The sequence below is a fragment of the Salvelinus sp. IW2-2015 genome, unplaced genomic scaffold (genome assembly GCF_002910315.2).
Source record: "Salvelinus sp. IW2-2015 unplaced genomic scaffold, ASM291031v2 Un_scaffold1861, whole genome shotgun sequence".
Lineage (NCBI taxonomy): Eukaryota > Metazoa > Chordata > Actinopteri > Salmoniformes > Salmonidae > Salvelinus > Salvelinus sp. IW2-2015.
The window spans coordinates 304,488-312,867 of NW_019943226.1; the positions used below are offsets into that span (position 1 = coordinate 304,488).

Here is an 8,380-nt window from a genome sequence, read left to right on the forward strand (position 1 = left end):
CTATAGGTTGGTTCTCATCGTGTCAGGACTACCACTGTTGTGTCGTCAGCAAACTTAATGATCGTGTTTGGAGTCGTGTTTGGCCACGCAGTCGTGGAAGAACAGGGAGTACAGGAGGGACTAAGTACACACCCCTGAGGGGCCCTGTGTTGAGGATCAGGGTGGCGGACGTGTTGTTGCCTACCCTTACCACCTGGGGTTAGCACATCAGGAAGTCCAGGATCCAGTTGCAGAGGGAGGTGTTTAGTCCCAGGGTCCTTAGCTTAGTGATGAGCCTTCATGAGCATATGGTGTTGTCAATGAACAGCATTCTCACATAGGTGTTCCTTTTGTCCAGGTGGGAAAAGGCAGTGTGGAGTACGATTGAGATTGCATCATCTGTGGATCTGTTTTGGACGATATGCGAATTGGAGTGGGTCTAGGGTATCCAGGAGGATGCTGTTGATGTGAGCCTTGGCCAGCCTTTCAAAGCACTTCATGGCTACCGATGTGAGTGCTACGGGGTGGTAATAATTTAGGTAGGTTACCTTCGCTTCCTTGGGCACAGGTACTATGGTGGTCTGCTTGAAACATGTAGGTATTACAGCCTCAGTCAGGGAGAGGATGACAATGTCAGTGAAGACACTTGCCAGTTGGTCCACGCATGCTTTGAGTACACGTCCTGGTAATTCATCTGGCCCCGCGGTTTTGTGAATGTTGACCTGTTTAAAGATCTTGCTCACATCGGCTACCGAGAGCGTTTTCACACAGTCATCCAGAACAGCTGGTGCTCTAATGCATGCTTCAGTGTTGCTTGCCTCGAAGCGAGCAATAAAAGCATTTAGCTCATCTGGTAGGCTCGCGTCACTGGGCAGCTCGCATCTGGATTTCCATTTGTAGTCCGTAATAGTTTTCAAGACCTGCCACATCCGACGAGCGACAGAGAAGGTGTAGTAGGATTCAATCTTAATCCTGTATTGACGCTTTGCTTGTTTGATGGTTCGTCTGAGGGCATCACGGATTTCTTATAGGCGTTCGGATTAGCGTCCTGCTCCTTGAAAGCGGCAGCTCTAGCCTTTAGCTCGATTCGGATGTTGCCTGTAATCCATGGCTTCTGGTTGGGATATGTACGTACAGTCACTGTGGGGACGACGTCATCGATGCACTTATTGATGAAGCTGATAACTGAGGTGGTATACTCCTCAATGCCATTGGATGAATCCTGGAACATATTCCAGTCTGTGCTAGCAAAACAGTCCTGTAGCGTAGCATCCGCGTCAACTGATCACTCCCGTATTGAGCGAGTCACTGGTACATCCTGCTTTAGTTTTTGCTTGTGAGCAGGAATCAGGAGGATATAATCAGGAGGATATAATTATGGTCAGATTTGCCAAATGGAGGGCGGGTGAGAGCTTTGTACGCATCTCTGTGTGTGAAGTAAAGGTGGTCTACAGTTTATTTCCCTCTGGGTGCACACTGTGACATGCTGGTAAAAATTTGGTCAAACTGATTTATGTTTGCCTGCATTAAAGTCCCTGGCCACTAGGAGCGTCGCTTCTGGGTGAGCATTTTCTTGTTTGCTTATGGCCTTATAGAGTTGTTTTTTTGCGGTCTTAGTGCCAGCATCGGTCTGTGGTGGTAAATAGATGGCTACGAATAATATAGATGAGAACTCTCTTGGTAGATAGTGTGGTCTACAGCTTATCATAAGGTACTCTACCTCAGGCGAGCAATACCTAAAGACTTTTCTAATATTAGACATCACGCACAAGCTGTTATTGACAAAAAGACACACACCACCACCCCTCGTCTTACCAGACGTAGCTTCTCTTGTTCTGCCGGTGCATTGAAAATCCCTCCAGCTCTATATTATCTGTGTTGTCGTTCAGCCACGACTCGGTGAAACATAAGATATTACAGTTCTTAATGTCCTGTCGGTAGGATAATCGTAGGACATCAATTTTATTTTCCAATGATTGCATGTCAGCAAGTAGAATTGATCGCAGTGGAAGTTTACTCGCTTCCCTACAGATTCTTAAAAGGCACCCCGTTATGCGTCCTCTTTTCCTCCGTCTTTTTCTCACGCAAATGACGGGGATCTGGGCCTGTTCCCGGGAGAGCATTATATCTTTCTTGTGTGACTTGTTAAAGGAAAGGCTTCTTCCCACAGTTCGTGGTGGGTAATCCCAGTTCTGATGTACAGAAGTTATTTTTTGGTCATAAGAGACGGTAGAAGCAACATTATGTACAAAATAAGTAAAAAAATAAGTTACGAACAATGCAAAAAAATTACAAAATAGCACAATTGGTTACGGGCATGTAAAACGTCAGCCATCCTCTTCGGCACCATCTTAACAAGAAGACATCAAAACTATGAAATAACACATATGGAATCATGTAGTAACCAAAAAAAGTGTTAAACAAATCAAAATATATTTGAGATTCTTCAAAGTAGCAACCCTTTACCTTGATGAAAGCTTTGCACACTCTTGGCATTCTCTCAACCAGTTTCATGAGGTAGTCACCTGGATGCGTTTGAGCCAATCAGTTGTGTTGTGACAAGGCAGGCGTGGTATTCAAAAGATAGCCCTATTTGGTAAAATACCAAGTCCATATTATGGCAAGAACAGCTCAAATAAGAAAAGTGTATACGGTCTGTCGCAAAATCCATCAAGCACTATGATGAGCGCGCTCATGAGGACCGCCACAGGAAAGGAAGACCCAGAGTGACGTCTGTTGCAGAGCATAAGCTCATTAGAGTTACCAGCCTCAGAAAGTATAGCCCAAATAAATGCTTCACAGAGTTCAAGTAACAGACACATCTCAACATCAACTGTTTTTGTATTTGTATTTTTTATTTAAACCTTTAAATTTAAACTTCTCTGTTCAGTGGAGACTGCGTGAAATCAGGCCATGGTCGAAATGCTGCAAAGAAACCACTAATAAAGGACACCAATAGGATGAACAGACTTGCTTGGGCCAAGAAACACGAGCAATGGACATTAGACCAGTCAAAATCAATCAGATTTAAGCGCAAGTTTTTGCGAACTTTCAAAGTTCTTGAAATATTCCATATTGACTGGCCATGTCTTAAAGTAATGATGTACTGTTGTTTCTCTTTCCTTATTAGAGCTGTTCTTGCCCTAATATGGACTTGGTCTTTTACCAAATAGGGCCATCTTCTGAATACCATCCCTACGTTGTCACAACACAACTGATTGGCTCAAAGGCATTAAGAAGGAAAGAAATACCACAAATTAACTTCTAACAAGGCACACCTGTTAATTGAAATGCATTCCAGGTGACTACCTCATGAAGCTGGTTGAGAGAATGCCAAGAGTGTGTAAAGCTGTCATCAAGGCAAAGGGTGGCTACTTTGAAGAATATAACATATATTTTGAATTATTTAACACTTTTCTTGGTTACTACATAATTCCATATGTGTTATGTCAATAGTTTTGATGTCTTCACTATTTTTCTACAATGTAGAAAATACAAAAKATTTAGAAAAACCCTGGAATGTGTAGGTGTGTCCAAACTTTTGACAGGTACTGTATGTCTATCTAATGTTTCTCTCCAGTGTGTGTTAGCTGGTGTGTTTTCAGGTTTAATGATTGACTAAAGCTCTTTCCACAATGATCACAGCTGTAAGGCTTCTCTCCTGTGTGTGTTCGCTGGTGTGTATTCAGGTGTACTGATTGACTAAAGCTCTTCAGCAGTGCAGCTACCAGATCAGGGTCCCCTCAAGGAGGTATACTGACAGGACAGCTGTAGATACATTTGCTTTATAAAATAAAGCAACAACCACCAGACCAATTCCAGGATTGAATTTAATCATATAAATGCCATGTTTTGTAGTGTTAAATAATGCTTATAGTGTTAAAAATGGTTATGTCTACATTCATATTTCTTTGTATTTTATTGATTCATCTGCAGGAACAATCCAACCCATGGCCCTGACGCTAGCTCCGCCTCTACCTAGATACTATTGTTAAGGAATCCCTAATTATCTTTCCGTCCTCCCTAAGTGTGCACTTGTTCACTTTCCTCACTTCCCACTAGCCCAATACTAGCCCAATCCAATGGTACATTTTCACAACTCGAAGCACAAAATATGTTTCAAAACACTTAGGCCATTTTCAATTGATTACTTTTGAAAAGATTTCCTGTCATTTCTTAATACATTTAACAATAATTTAATCAAACTGCTAAAAACTGATCTACAAAACCAAAATTATAGTGTCAAGTTTACGTACAGTATATACACTGCTCAAAAAAATAAAGGAACACTAAACAACACAATGTAACTCCAAGTCAATCACACTTCTGTGAAATCAAACTGTCCACTTAGGAAGCAACACTGATTGACAATAAATTTCACATGCTGTTGTGCAAATGGAATAGACAAAATGTGGAAATTATAGGCAAATAGCAAGACACCCCCAATAAAGGAGTGGTTCTGCAGGTGGTGACCACAGACCACTTCTCAGTTCCTATGCTTCCTGGCTGATGTTTTGGTCACTTTTGAATGCTGGCGTGCTTTCACTCCTAGTGGTAGCATGAGATGGAGTCTACAACCCACACAAGTGGCTCAGGTAGTGCAGCTCATCCAGGATGCACATCAATGCGACTGTGGCAAGAAGTTTGCTGTGTCTGTCAGCGTAGTGTCCAGAGCATGGAGGCGCTACCAGGAGACAGCCATAGTACATCAGGAGACGTGAGAGGCCCGTAGGAGGGCAACAACCCAGCAGCAGGACCGCTACCTCCGCCTTTGTTGCAAGGAGGATTAGGAGGAGCCACTGCCAAGCCCTGCAAAATGACCTCCAGCAGGCCACAAATGTGCATGTGTCTGCTCAAACGGTCAGAAACAGACTCCATGAGGGTGGTATGAGGGCCCGACGTCCACAGGTGGGGTTGTGCTTACAGCCCAACACCGGCAGGACGTTTGGCATTTGCCAGAGAACACCAAGATTGGCAAATTCACAGATGAAAGCAGGTTCACACGCACATGTGACAGACGTGACAGAGTCTGGAGACGCCGTGGAGAACGTTTCTGCTGCTGCAACATCCTCCAGCATGACCGGTTTGGCGGTGGTCAGTCATGGTGTGGGGTGCATTTCTTTGGGGGCCGCACAGCCCTCCATGTGCTCGCCAGAGGTACCTGACTGCCATTAGGTACCGAGATGAGATCCTCAGACCCCTTGTGAGACCATATGCTGGTGCGGTTGGCCCTGGGTTCCTCCTAATGCAAGACAATGTTAGACCTCATGTGGCTGGAGTGTGTCAGCAGTTCCTGCAAGAGGAAGGCATTGATGCTATGGACTGGCCCGCCTGTTCCCCAGACCTGAATCCAATTGAGCACATCTGGGACAACATGTCTCGCTCCATCCACCAACGCCACGTTGCACCACAGACTGTCCAGGAGTTGGCGGATGCTTTAGTCTAGGTCTGGGAGGAGACCCTCAGGAGACCATCCGCCACCTCATCAGGAGCATGCCCAGGTGTTGTAGGGAGGTCATACAGGCACGTGGAGGCCACACCACACCACTGAGCCTCATTTGACTTGTTTTTAAGGACATTACATCAAAGTTGGATCAGCCTGTAGTGTGGTTTTCCACTTTAATTTGAGTGTGACTCCAAATCCAGACCTCCATGGGTTGATAAATTTGATTTCCATTGATAATTTGTGTGATTTTTGTAGTCAGCACATTCAACTATGTAAAGAAAAAAGTATTTAATAAGAATGTTTCATTCATTCAGATCTAGGATGTGTTATTTTAGTGTTCCCTTTATTTTTTTGAGCATGTATATAAAAATGAAATTTGAAATGATGGTGTGGTGTACAATGTACTGTACTGGCGGTAAATTAGTTTATTCCACTCATTATCTGAATGTTAGTGATTTTAGATGAGGATGCTGTTACAGTAACAAGTCACATAGAAAAGTGGATCTTGAACAATGTTGCATGGGGCAGAAATTTCACCAGGCTACACCAATACCTTTTTACTGTAGGTTTCTACTACATGCCACAATACGCCTAAATCTGATGTTTCTTCTATGTATTTACTGTATAAGAATACTGAAACTATGAGACTGACATTTTTCTCAACATGCTTCAAGTGGGATAATTAGCAGCAGTAGTTCTGGTGTTTAGGTTTTGTATCACAGGTTATTGAATTAATCATGATTTCGCAGGTGTTACCATCTTTCACATGTTGGAAGGGGAGAGGACATTCGGCCCGTATCTTGAAAGAGGGGTTGGAGCTTCTCATCCGGTTCTTCTCCTTGTTCTACCATCTCTTAATCTCTCCACTTATGAACCCAGAACTTAAGCGAGCAGTTGACTAATTACATGACACTTAACCAGAATTAAACTAAGATTAACTCGGTGAAAGATGTTCAACTCCAATGAATGCTCAATCAAACATTCTGAACATAAGACGGGGCATTACAAGTGTTATCAGTTTGACATTTTGTAAAAACAAATATACCACTTCTTCGTTGATGGAAGTAGTGATCAGTGACACACTTCAGGAGAAATGCGATATTACAAGTATGCACCAATCAATCAGAGATTTAGACTAAAGTAATCAAATGTTTGGTCTAATGATACTCTATGTACTTTACTTCCTGTGGTCACCAGGACAGAGCTAGTCCGTCACCCTCCAACTCTGCCAGAGTCCCTGTGTCACAACTCTCCCGTAGCGCCTTACTGCTGGGTCTTGAAGAGGGTGTCTGTGCGGCTGGTCGACTGCAGGAAAACACCAGGGCGGAGTGGAACTGTGAGAGAAGGACACGAGGAGGAGGGAGATTTGATTTCATCAAGTAAGAACGATGGGTGTGTGGATGAGACTACAATCTGATTCTGTAACCTCTGTTAATTGATTTTAAAACAGTATACACTCAGTGGCCAGTAAATTGTCGATCCAGTTTCGTGAACGGAGGAGGTGTCCTAATAAACTGGTCACTGAGTGTATATTGATAAGGCAGCAGGTATGTTAGTGGTTAAGAGCTTTGGGCCACTAATAAAGGTTGCTGGTACGAATCGCTGGGCCGACTAGGTGAAAGATCTGTCTGTGCCCTTGAGCAAGGTACTTAACCCTAATTGCTCCTGTAAGTTGCGCTGGAGAAGAGTCTGCTATATAACAAACACATTTTATTTTTAATTATAGTATTTGTTTATGGACCCATTCCAAAACATAGTTATTCAAGTTCTTTGTTTCACAGGGGACAGCACTAACCATTCTCTCAGTTGGAGGGCTTGTCATCTCGGCGCCTCAACAACATCGTATTGCTGACGAGACAGAGAAGTGTCTCTATCAATCAGAACACCCCAAGAAACACCTGCAGAGATGTATAGGGAAGAAACCTCAATACTGCTGCTCTGACTGTAGGAAGAGTTTCACTAGCAGGAGTGACTTCATTATTCACCAGTGGATTCACACCCAAGAGAAACCGTACTGCTGCTCTCAGTGTGGGAAGAGTTTCACTGCTTCTTAACGCCTTCCAATCTCATCTGCAAATTCATGCAGGGGAGAGGCCTTACCCTTGCCTTGATTGTGAAAAGAGCTCCAATCAGTCAAGCAACCTGACTACACACCAGCTAACACAAACTGTAGAGAAGCCTTATAGCTGTGATCAGTGTGGAAAGAGCTTTGCTGTAGCTTCCACCCTGAGTAGACACCAGGTACACACACTGAGAGAAGCCTTATAGCTGTGATCAGTGTGGGAAAAGCTTTGCTGTAGTTTCTTCCCTGATAGACACCATCGAACACACACTGGAGAGAAGCCTTATAGCTGTTATCAGTGTGGGAAGAGCTTTGCTGTATCAGAAAAACTAACTATACACCAGCGAACACACACAGGAGAGAAGCCTTATAGCTGTGATCAGTGTGGGAAGAGCTTTGCTGTAGTTTCCTCCCTGATTAGACACCATCGAACACACACTGGGGAGAAGCCTTATAGCTGTTATCAGTGTGGAAAGAGCTTTGCTCTATCAGAAAAACTAACTATACACCAGCGAACACACACAGGTGAGAAGCCTTATCGCTGTGATCAGTGTGGGAAGAGCTTTGCTGTAGCTTCCACCCTGAATAGACACCAGCTAACACACAGTGGAAGAGAAGCCTATATAGCTGTGATCAGTGTGGGAAGAGCTTTGCTGTAGTTTCCTCCCTGATTAGACACCATCAAACACACACTGGAGAGAAAACGTATGTCTGTCTATGTGGAAGAGCTTTGCTCTAGCTTCCACCCTAGCTACACACCAGCGAACACACAACTGGAGAGAAGCCCTATAGCTGTTATCAGTGTGGCAAGAGCTTCAGTCAATCAGTACACCTGAATACACACCGCGAACACACACAGGAGAGAAGCCTTACAGATGTGATCATTGGGAAAG

The 8,380-nt window shown here is 43.8% G+C and overlaps 1 long non-coding RNA gene and 1 pseudogene across 1 annotated transcript; both read left to right on the forward strand.

Moving 5' to 3' along the window:
• LOC112072233 (liprin-alpha-2-like) overlaps window positions 1-367 on the forward strand; it is a 130,356-nt pseudogene extending 129,989 nt beyond the window's left edge.
• Window positions 368-6,715: 6,348 nt separating this feature from the next.
• On the forward strand, window positions 6,716-7,929 carry LOC112072232 (uncharacterized). Its single transcript, XR_002894276.1, has 2 exons — window positions 6,716-6,804; window positions 7,207-7,929. It is a non-coding gene; the product is annotated as an uncharacterized lncRNA (long non-coding RNA).
• Window positions 7,930-8,380: the final 451 nt, after the last annotated feature.